This window comes from Diceros bicornis, chromosome 14, assembly GCF_020826845.1.
Source record: "Diceros bicornis minor isolate mBicDic1 chromosome 14, mDicBic1.mat.cur, whole genome shotgun sequence".
Classification (NCBI taxonomy): domain Eukaryota; kingdom Metazoa; phylum Chordata; class Mammalia; order Perissodactyla; family Rhinocerotidae; genus Diceros; species Diceros bicornis.
Window position 1 is genome coordinate 47139072 of NC_080753.1, and position 12555 is coordinate 47151626.

Sequence of the window (12555 nt, forward strand, 5' to 3'; positions counted from 1 at the left end):
CTTTTAAATCTAAAATAATAAAAATCTGATTTACAATAATGATAATAGCTAACATTATTGAGTATATATTATGCATCCAGCAATCAGCCAGGCACGTTGTTATGTTCTTTTTTTTTTTTTATTTAATCCTCCCAATTGGAGGTGGGTTCATTTTGACTCCAACTTTACAGAGGGGGAATCTAAGGCTTAGAAAGAAAAAGTAACTTGCCTAAAATCACACAGTAAGAGGGTGGGCCAGGATTAGAAATCCAGACAAACTGACTCCAGAGACTGTAAATTTAAGGAAATTAGAATGCCTCATTAGTGGCTCTTTGCCTCTTGATCAAAAATAATGCAGACAATATCTAAAAACAAAATAAAGAAGTATTACATGGCCTTGAGGTTGCCTCATGATATTTCTAAGAAGACTAATAATCAGGCTTCAAAAGGAGCTGTTTGGCTATTTCCAAAATTTCCAAGATCTTGAACATGTCAGCTCTTGGCCTTCTGTAATCAGTGACAGACATGCAACTAAAGGGAGAATTAATAATGAGTGCAGGAGCTGACTCTCACAGCAACCAATCTTCCCTTCAGCCTGCAGGCTTCTGTATAATGGTGGCATTATAGAAGGGACGGGCATGGTTCATATTAACACTACTCAGAACAGAACATTTATCTTACACAACTGTTCCATTTGAAAGTCAACTAGAGGAGCAGCATAGAACAGTAAGAGGAGTCTATTCATACATCTAAGTAAGGCAACTAAGCAAGCAGATACAAATAAAAATTCACTAAGAACATGAAGAGGGGAAAAAAGTTTGATTGTTTTGGATCCAACAGCATTTTGGAGGAATTTCTTTACCATAGAACTCTAGAAGACAAGTCAAGTTCAAACAATTTAAATGTCCATAACACTTAATCATACCTGGGGAGTTTATCTATATAATACAAATCATCGGATGCCTACTAAAAACTCAGAGAATAGAATATGCTTTAATAAGAGAATTTAAAAGCACCTTTAAGGTACATCTTGAAAAATCATTTCTTAAAATCAATAAAAGACAAAATAAAAATTCTAGTCGATGGATTAATTTTTTCTTCTACATTTCATTCACTGCTCTTTATATGGACTGTGTAATGCACAGCATGGAGTAACCATGTTTTCAAAATCTGTTTTATAAAAGCAATTAAAGTGATCCACGAGAAAGTATTCTCCTTTTAGTCAGCTAGGGTTGGAGGAGGTGGAGGCTGGGAAGACAAAGAAGAGGCAGGAAGAGGTGGAAGGAGCAGAAGAGAAGAGGAGAAATGAAAGAAAGAGACAGACAGACTGACAGACAAAGTGTATCTACAGTTCCCAGTCTGAAATACTTAAGAGCAAGAACTGACCCTCCACTGTATACTGTTGGTGATTGTTTCGTGTGTTTCTGAGTGAAGTAGGACACCGGAGCTCCTAAGGGGAAGCACTTATTCTTGGAGATTACTTGCATAATGAGTTTGTTCTTTTATAACAGTCCTGCTGAGCGCTTCACACAAATAAGATGAGGAAACCAACGGTCAGCTTAAACTCGGTTTACTCTATGAAGGGAAAAGAACATTTTTTTCTTTTAAAAGAGAATTAATACCTGGCAAAACTCTACCTATAACTATTGAAAATTAATTACATAGCTAAGTAGGCGTGGTCATAATCAAAACCAGAGTGCTAGAAAGACCTTTTACTTATTATGTAGAATAGAACATTGCTAATATTCCCCTGTCCTCCTTCCAAATTAAATTGCTCTGTTGATCCTGATACATAATTACTTTCGAAGTTACTACATCTTAAAAATCCCTAATAGGATATCTATTTCTACACGTTAAATTGATTTATAAACTAAGAGGCAATATACACACCAAATGGACTTCACAGGGCACTTCATGATCTGGTCACCATCCCTCCACTGAAAGCCACTGCTCACCATGCCCATCTTGTATGCTATGTTCCTACCACACTGAGCTTTTAGGCCCTCAGGCCTAATAAGTAAAACTCGAAACTCAAGAAAACCAAAAAAAACCTAACAGAAAAAAAATGGGCAAAGAATATGAACTGAGAGTTCACAAAAAAAAAAAAAAAAACACCACATATGACTCTTGAACATAGAAAAAGATGCTCAATCCCATTCTTCTTTTTGTGAGGAAGATCAGCCCTGAGCTAACATCCGATGCCCATCCTCCTCTTTTTTGCTGAGGAAGATTGGCCCTGGGCTAACATCTGTGCCCATCTTCCTCTACTTTATATGGGACGCCACCACAGCATGGCTTGACAAGTGGTGCATCAGTGTGCACCTGGGATCCGAACCTGCAAACCCTGGGCCGCCAAAGCGGAGCGCGTGCACTTGACCGCTGTGCCACAGGGCAGGCCCCTTCAACCCCGTTTTTTTTTTTTTTTTTTATGAGGAGGCTCAGCCCTGAGCTAACATCCATGCCAATCCTCCTCTTTTTGCGAAGGAAGACTGGCCCTGAGCTAACATCCGTACCCATCTTTCTCCACTTTATGTGGGACACCGCCACAGCATGGCCTGACAAGCGGTGTGACGGTGCGCGCCCAGGATCCGAACCTGGGCCGCCAGCAGCGGAGTGCGCGCACTTAACCGCTACACCACAGGGCAGGCCTCTCAACCCCATTCTTAATAAATGAAAATGAAAACTGCACTAAGGAAAAAAAATTGTACCATTTTTCCTTCCTATATTGTCAAAATCCCAAAAGCTTGATAACATACTGTGCTGATGTAACTGCGAGGAAACAGGCACTGGCACACATTGCTAGTGGGAATGTAAACTAGAATACCACCTACGGAGGCAATTTGACACTATCTATTGAAATGGCAAATGCATATCTTCTGAACGAGAAGTTCTAAGAATTTAGCCTACTACAAACATATTTGCATATGTGCAAGGTCATTCATTGCAGCATTATTTGTTAACAGTAAAAGGTGACTGGTTAAAGACATTTTAGAATTGAGAATTGAGACTCCTATAAAGCTGCTCACAAAAAATTTAAAAAATGAATAACCTCTAAGTCCTAATATGGAAAGATCTCCAGGACATATTGTTCAGAGAAAAGAATAAGACACTAAAAAATATATACACTATGCTACCACTGGAAATCTAGAATACATATTCACATTTGTTTGTATTTGCATAAAAAAATTTTTGGATGTATACCAGAAACAAACACCAATGGCTGGGACTGGGAGGAGGGAGTGGGAACAGGATTGATGAGAGTCAAGGTAAGAGGAAGACTTTTTCTTGTATAACTTATGTTTTATTTTTGAACCTATTCAAAAATTAAGTATTTTCAAAATAAAAGAGCAATTATAAAAACTGTAGCTTGTCTTAATGTTCCTGCGATCTCCCCACGTCTTTACTCCCTTGCATAGTCAAACATCTTGGAAGAAGTCTCTCTGTACCAGCTATACTCTGTCACCTCTCATTCCCTCTTCCACCACTTCATTTTGGGGAAGACCTTCAACTACTCCTCATTTCCCTGAATTCGCTTTCATCAAGGGAACGGATATGAAATGCCACAGACAGAAGCATGATGCAATTAAACACTCCTTTCTTCGTGGTGTCAATAGCACCACTCTCCTGTTTTCCTCTCACCTCCTTGGCCTCTCTACTTTACCCATCCCTCTCCGCCCCCCAAGAATTACAGTTCCCTAAAACCTAGATTTTGGTCTCCTTCTCATCTATTCACTAGATGACACTATTCCTCTCATGGTTTTAAATACTACCATTACACTGACAGATGATACCCAAATTTATACTTCCAGTTCAACTCCTAGTGAGTGAGTTCACTATCTTCTTTTCATGGCAATAGAGTTATTTACATAAAATCCACTATCCAACTCACCCAATAACATCTCCACCGGAACTTACCAAAGAAATATTAAAACTTAACACAAATCATTTCCAAAATTGAACTCGCAAATTTTCACCCTTGTATTCATCAGGTTCTAGTTAGGAAAACAGAAACCACTCTAGGCATTAAAATAAGGAAAAAGTAACACAGAAATGTGGTTACACGGGTGATGGAAAAGCCAAGACACCAAATGGGGAACGGTGAAGCAATCTTGAGGTGAGTACCAGCAGGAAACCACTACAGCCTAAGGGCCGGAGAGACCCACTGAAAGAGATGGAATTATAAGAGCCCAGAAGCTGCAATAATTTGGCAGAGGCTAGAGTGGCAGCAGGAGCTGGTCATCGGGAGCTGGGACTACAAAGGATGGAGCTGTTTGATAGGAACTGAAGCCACAGGAATGAAACTGCCACTTCCTGGGACACGACCCAGAGCAGAAAGAGAGGGAGGAAAATACCCTACCTTCTCCCCACTCCTATCCTCCAGTCTTTCATCAATGCTTCCTATTGGCCAAATCTAGCCATAAAAGCCAAAAGGTAAGGAAGACTGTCAAATGCAGTTCCATGCAATACAGAAGACAGAGAAAGTCAGGGAATGAAATCTCAGAGCCAACAGGCAAATGACTAAACCTCACCTTTTCCAGTCTTCCCCATCTCCATAAATGGCACATTTACACAAAGGCTGAAACCAGAAACCTGGGAGTCACCTTTAATCATTCCTTTCACCTCACCACCTCTGAGAGCAAATCCAACAACTCGCAAAGGATTTTACCTCCAAAATAATGTGAATACATCTGCTATTCATCTCCATCGCCATCACCCTTGTATAAGTTATCACGTCTCACCTACACCATTGCAATAGTCTCCTACATCCCTATGGTTGCCATTAAAGCAACTTAGAAAACTATCAATGAACCAAAGGAAGGCAAGAGTTTTTTTTGTTTTAGCAGACATGAATAATCTATACCTACAGATAACTGAAAAGTGGGTGAATAAGATACATACTATTGGCAGCAATTTGAAACTATATTTTGGTAAGAGAGAAAATAAGTCACTATTGAGAATTTACTCCACACCCAAAAATAGAGTTGTAAAAAAAATATAATTATACCCCTTTTTTTTTTTTAAAACGACTCAGCAAATTAAAATTCCAGTTTATTGTTGGACAACACTGTTTCATACATACATCAAAGAGGCCAAAAAAAAATACATAGCAACTTCAAAAAAGGAAAACTTTTTATCTTTGGCCTTTTTAACCATCTCATAAAACCAACAACTCACAGTACAGCTAAGTACAAACACAAAAAAAGTTACTGACATGCTGAGAATAAGATAGTTTTTTGTTGTCGTTTTTGTTTTTATAAGGGTTTTTTTCCTCCTTTGAGATTATAATGAACATGGTCACACGGCAAGTAAAGTCAGAAGTAGGAGAGAGAAGACTCCAAAGGCTGGTTTGGTCATCCAAAATCATTAAAAAATGGCTGACCCCTAACAATAGGTTCAAAAATATAAAATGTCAATTAAAAATACAAATTTTTCTTTTTAACATATTTTTAAGAAAAAAAAAAGCAGAGCCTTGGAAGTTTTGTTTCTTTTTTCCTCTCCTGTTGCAAATTCGCATTGTGGTTTCGGTTGGGTGGTGGAGAGCGCATCATATGCAGAAGGCACTGCCCATGGTGGTCAGCTGGGCAGGCCTCTCTACTTAAAAGCGACCATGGCGGCGGGGGGGGGGGGGGGGGGGGCGGTGACTGGGTCATGGTGGCCTCTTTTTTTAAGTTTAACTTTTCCTTTTTTGCTGTCTAGTCACCATCATCAGTCTTCTGCTTCTTGGGTCAACATCATCATCTTTAGCTGCCCATTTACCCGTAGCTACCTCATTCTTCTCATCTTCATCTTCATCCTCTTCCTCCCCATCTTCTTTCTCCTCCTCTACTTCCTCCCCATCTTCTTTGTCTACCTCATTGGCAGCCTCCTGATCACCATTTTCCTCATTAGTGTTTCCATTAGCAGGTGCATCTCTTCCACTCTCCACCTCCTCCACAACTTCTTTCTTCTCCTTTAAGTCCCTGGTGGCAATCTTGGAGCTGGTGTTCACGGCTGCCTCTGACATGGTGGGACATGCCAGTGATCAATGCAGCAGATTAAAAAGAAAGCCAGAGTTTGGGGACTCTGGCAATAAAGCCGCCTGAGTCCACATCTGTAGAGGAGACACCCAGAGCAGGTGGCTACAGTGAACGGGAAGCCAGTCCCAGGGACAATGAAAATATGGCTTTTCAGAGCAGCCACTCTAAAATTATAGCCTTAAATTCATGTATTCCATGGCAAATTTTCTTTCTGATTCAAATATTTTAAAAATGATATAGTGAAAAGCGTTCTAGTTAGCTAAGGAGCAAATCTTAACAACCAAGAGAAACCACTCAAAACCACTCAAAACCAGGTGGCAAAACACCTGGTTTCTACAGATTATATGCAACCCTCAATTAGTACAAATCAATAACTCGAGTCATCTGCTAGCAACAGTACACTTCCAGGACCAATTCTAGAGTCCAGAAGCATCTCCTTGAAGAGAAGTTTAGATTATCTGCTTAATATTAACTCTAATACTAGAGCTACCTTTAGATTTTGACCCAGCAAACTTACGGGGTCAAAACAATTACCAATTTGGTAATCAAAAGAAAAATACCCATAGGACACTGCCAAGAGAGGAAAGAGCCAGATCAAAAATAAAGCTATGGACTAGGCACAGGTTCGCTAGACTTCAAAGTGCAAAGAAGAATAACATCAAAGATCTGTGAATGAAATAATGAAACTGAATGTGAGTAAGTACTTTAGGCCAGTGTCCATTAGGATTTGTCAGTGACCATGCCATACCAATGTTAGATATTTTGAATATGACCCCTGGAGAGAAACAAAAGGAGCCAGCTGTATACCTAGTAGGCATCCAATAATTGTTGTTCAATTGATTGATAGATATTCACAAATAATATCCCCAAAATGACAGTATCAATATTTCTAAAATTACAAATATGTTTTACCAATTTGAGACAAAGAATAGGTAGCCACAAAGAGAAGGAATAATATTGCCTTAAAGGACTACAGTCATGCACCACATAATGACACTTCAGTCAACGACCGACTGCATGTACGACAGTGGTCCCATAAGATTAGTACCATATGGCCTAGGTGTGCAGTAGTCTATACCACTGAGGTTTGTGTAAGTACACCTGAAATGATGAAATAGCCTAACAACACATTTCTCAGAACATATCTTCATCGTTAAGTGACCCATGACGGCATTTGGGAAGGAAGAACTACTAGAAAATCTTACTCATTTGTCACAGAAGCTGGGGACTTCCTGAGGAGACAAGTGAGTATTTAATTATCTGACACCACAGCACATAGATGGTGAGAATCATCTTAATAAAATGACTAACATCATTTAACTAGAATTTGGCCTGTGGAATGTATTAATGTTTCCACCTTTTAAAATTATTATCCCCTGGGCCGGCCCCATGGCTTAGCGGTTAAGTGCGCCCGCTCCGCTGCTGGCGGCCCGGGTTCGGATCCCGGACGCGCACCGACGTGCCGCTTCTCCAGCCATGCTGAGGCCGCGTCCCACATACAGCAACTAGAAGGCTGTGCAACTATGACATACAACTATCTACTGGGGCTTTGGGGGAAAAAAATAAATAATAAATAAATAAATAAATAAAATTATTATCCCCTAACTCCGAATCTACTTTTCAGATTTAAATTTTATTTCTCTTAGGTGATTCAAAATTCATTTTGATTACTTGATTCATTTTCTAGTTACAAAGTCAAAAATAATGTATTCTAGTCTTAATTTTGCTTCAAAAAACTAGAGACAATATAAAGAAGTATTACAATTCAGTGACAAAAAGACAAATAATCCAATTAAAAATGGGCAAGAGATCTGAATAGACATTTCTCCAAAGATATACAAATAACCCATAACCAAATGAAAAGATGCTCAACATCAATAGCCATCAAGGAAATGCAAATCAAAACTACGATGAGATACCAGTTCATATCTACTAGGATGGCTATAATTAAAAAAATTAAATGTTGGCAAGGAGGTGGAGAAATTGGAACTGTCATATATTGCTGATTGGAAAAACAGTCTGGCAATTCCTCCAATTGCTAAGCATCGAGTTAACATATGACTCAGCAATTCTTCTCCTGGGTATATACTCTAGAGAAACGAAAACGTTATGTTCACACAAAAACTTGTACATCAATGTTCATAGCAGCATTATTCCTAATAGCTAAAAAGTGTAAAAAATCCAAATGTCCATCAACTGATGAATGGATAAAATGCTGTATATCCATATTCCCTAATAATATTCCATACAATGGAATATTATTAGGCATACAATGGAATATTATTAGGCAATAAAAAGAAATGAAGTACTGATACATGTTACAACATGGATGGACCTTGTAAACATGCTAAGTGAAAACAAGTCAGTCACAAAGGAACACATGTTGTATGATTCCACCTAAATGAAACATCCAAAGAGACAAAAAGGAGATTGGTGATTCCCTTTCCCAGACTAGGGCTGGGAAGCCTAGGAGGACACTTAGGGGTGACAGCTAAAAAATGTGGAGTTTCTATTTGGGGTAATGAAATACTTTAAATTGAGTGTGGATGGATGCACAACTCTGTGAATATACTAACAGTTACTGAATTGTACGCTTTAAATGATATATGGTATGGAAATTACTTCAATAAAGCCATTTAAACAACAAAACAACACAACAAAAAAAACTAGAGACAAGCTTGAGCCACACTGTCACCATTGTTTTCATTTCTGTATCCTCTGCCTAAATGTCTCTTCTACCCATCTGCCATAGCAAACTCATACTCATCTTTCAAGGCTCTATTACACGTCACCTCCCCTAGGAAGCCTTCTCTACCCTCTTCAGAAAGAGTAAGGCACTGCTTCAGTGTGTAACCACAGATCAGCTTGGGGCACATCCTGGCAAAGATTCCTAAATACGTCTCCCTCTTAGTACTCTCCCTCTTAGTACGAGTCCCTCAATGGACCATTTATCTTTAAATACTCAGAGTTGAGCTCAGGACTTAGAAGAGAATATGCTCTTATTATGGAGGGAGGGAGGGGGGGGAGGGAGAGAGGGAGAAATGGAAGGGAGAAGCGGGGAGAGAGAGAGACAGACTAGTTCTTGTCAAACAATCAAAAGTTAACACTAGAGATATACTTTTAGCAGAAGCTGGGGTCAAGCTATGATAGAGAATCTGGTATTTCTTCCAGGGGATCTTCTTGTTCTAACAGGAACAGAGACTACAGCAACCTTTCACTCTATGGAACACTGTGCACCAATAAAAAAAAAATTGCACTTACAAAATTATCATGGGAAAATGCTTTTTTCATTTTACAGGCATTATACAGTTTATAAATATCGTTATAATTATAGAAAAAGTATAAGAAAATAAAACCCTATGCATTAAAAATAGATTACAAGAAAAGTACCAAAATGTTAACAACATCTATATTTAGATAACGGAACTCATGTTCTAGAGAAAGGTCTTCCTAGATTCTAGAGGCTTTCACACATGAGTCTGGGCCTGACAAGGCAGATCTTCTTCCCCGAGCCTGATCCCTACCATCTGGAAGTTCTTACAGGTCTCTGGAGACATGTTCTCTATCATCTACCTAGCTCATCTGGAAGGGCTGGCTCCTCAGAGCTGGCTTAGGCCCCAAGGGTTTTTTACATCCAATTATTCAACAGAGGCCCAGGCTTGGACCTGGCAAGCTTAAGGTTCTAATGTTTGCCTTGACGAAGCCTATTTTAATAGTTCAGAGACTAGGTATTAAGGGCCAGAGGTAGGCAGTTAATTATGGGAAAACGAAAGCTCAACTGGGAAACAGACTTTTCTAAAAATAAAAGAACTTAGTAACTGACTAGATATGGGAAATGACAGAGGGAAAAATTAAAGGTTTCTAACCTAGAAGCTAATACAAAGAGTGACACCAGTAACATAAATGGAAGCTCTAGGGAGGGGCAGGTTGGAGGAGGAGTGTAACTTCAGCATTGGACATGTTCACTTTAAGATACTTATCCAGTGATATATGGAAGCAGAACTGTACCACAAGCAATTGCGAATGCATGAAAGAACTCATATAAAGTCAACGATGCTGACGTCACCAAAGATGACAGACAGCAGGCACTGGGGTGAGGAGGACTATTGAACACCAGGGGTAAAAATTATCAAGAAGGTGGAAATATGTCACAGAGGCATAATGGGTGGGCAAGACTTCAAAAGAGGAGTGTTTGCCTGATTGAGTAATGGTGACAGAACAATGGACTTACAGTGCTTAAACTATGCTGACCTCGTCTCTGCCTTATGAATCAGAGGAAATTTGCCTAGAAGTCACAAGTGCAATTAAAATGCTTGACTTAATTTCCTATAGAGTCCAATTTGACTATGCAATATTAAATTATAACTAAATAACCACATTTGCATAGCATTTTACCACTTGCAAAGTATTTTCAAATACATTATCTCATCTGAGCTCCCCAAAAGCCCCATGAGGTAAATATTTATAATCCCCATCTTACGGATGAGAAAACAGGGATAGAAAGAGGTCGTAACTTGCAAGAGGCTTCATAAACTGGAAACCAGGAGGCAGGGCCAGGATTGATCTTTGGCTCTAAGAGCTGAACCGAAGCACTTTGAATCAGCACTATCAATTTCCTGTCTGAGGTTTGGTACTGTGATACGGGCTGTCCTTACTCTCAGGTACAGGGATTATTTCAGGATGTCCAAAACAACTAAGCTTTGCACACTTATTCACGGATTACAGTCACCTATTTTTCTCAAAGGAAAATAAATTTTACGTTTAAAATGTTATAAATTATCTCTAAGTACTTCTCATGAAAGCAGCTCTGAAATAGAAAGAAGAGGTGAGAAAGCAAACAATAGGGGGCTGATTAAGAATATAACCACTAAGAAGAGATTGTAGTTCCCCTTACCCTCCCTACCCTTCTTTATCAATTCAGTACAAAGCCATTAGGTGGGGCCGAACGAGGCAGGTAATTGTGCTGGAGCAAGGTGGGTGGCAGTCTAAGGAGGAGTATCAGAGCCCATCCAAGGGCAAGAGGGTGTCAGAGCACAAGTAGAAGAGGAAGGCATCTGTAATGGAGGTGACTCAGCATGGGGTATCAGCGCCCAAGAAACGAAGAGGGTGGGGGTGGTCACCAAGAAGAGCGCTCTGACACAAGGCATCAGGGTCTGAGCAGAGTGAGGGTGTCCACCAAGGCAGGCAGTGCAGCCAGGGTCTCAGAGCCTGAGAAGAGCAAGAAGAGCATCTCTGGGGCAGGCAGCCTAGCATGGGGGGTCAGAGCTGGAGCACAATGAGACGGGCACGTGCATGAACGGGCAGCCCGGCCTGCAGAGTCCAAGCCTAAGAGAAGTGAAAAGGGTATCCACATGGGGCAGTTGGATGCAGTTGCCCAGTGTCTGTTGTCACAGCATAAACAGGGTGAGGGAGGTATGCATGCAGGACGATGGCCCTGTGAGGTTGAGAAAAGCACGCCCACAGGGTGCTGGAATCCAGGAGGGGTGAGGAGTGCATCCCTGCAGAGACGCACCAAGATATAAAGTATAGGAGTTTAAGAGAGGTGAAGTTTGATGAGAAACAGGAAATTTACACAGCTTCAAAGAACCTCCTCACAAAATACATATTAACGGGAAAAAATAACTTTACAGTGAAGAAAGGCAACAGACATCACCTTAATCAACTGATCAAAGTTAATATCACCAATAATGGGACAAATCAAAGTCAGGTGCCACTTGATAGGATGCACTGAGAAGACGACAGCACCACTTCTGAAGATATTGTTGCCAAAGGTGCATAACTTGAACCTACTCATGAGAAACATCAGACAAACACAAATCAAAGAATAATCATTCAAATAACTAGCCTGTACTCCACAAAAATGTCAAAGATAAAAAGGCAAGGAAAAAGACAAAAACTGGTCCAGATTAAAGGAGTCTTAAAGAGACATGACAACTCAATGCAAAATGTGATCACCAAGTAGATCCTCTTGCTAGAAAGGACATTATGGGAATAACATGAACTAAGTCTGAGGATTAGGTGGTAGTGATGCCGAAGTGTTAATTCTCTAGTTTTGGTGGCTGTGTTGCGGTTGTATTGTGGTTTTGAGAGAGAATAACTTTACAGGAAACAGACACTAAAGTATTTGGGGGTGATGAGGCATCAAGTGAACAGCTTACTATCAAACGGCTTAGAAAAAGAAAAAAATTTTCTGTACTGCTCTTGAAACTTTTTTGTAAACATCATTTTCTTCTCCTTTTTTTTTAAGTTTTATTTTTGAAACAAAAAGGGGATTGGAGAGGCAGGCTGTTTGGCAATATAAGAATATATAATTGCCACACACACAAAAAATTGCAGGTCTGGCCTGGCAGCGCAGCGGCTAAGTCGCACACTCTGCTTCGGCGGCCCAGGGTTTGCAGGTTTGGATCCCAGGTGCGGACCTATGCACCGTTCTTCAAGCCATGCTGTGGTGGCGTCCTACATGCAGAATAGAGAAAGATGGGCACAGATGTTAGCTCAGGGCCAATCTTCCTAACCAAAAAAAAAAAAAAAAAAAAAATTGCAAGAGAATGGAAGGCAC

General features: G+C 40.0%; 1 protein-coding gene and 1 pseudogene across 5 annotated transcripts in view; both read right to left on the reverse strand.

Moving 5' to 3' along the window:
- CDKAL1 (CDK5 regulatory subunit associated protein 1 like 1) overlaps window positions 1-12555 on the reverse strand; it is a 639139-nt gene that overhangs the window by 554135 nt on the left and 72449 nt on the right. The gene's annotated exons all lie outside the window — the stretch shown is intronic.
- Window positions 5673-6268, reverse strand: LOC131414104 (prothymosin alpha-like; annotated as a pseudogene).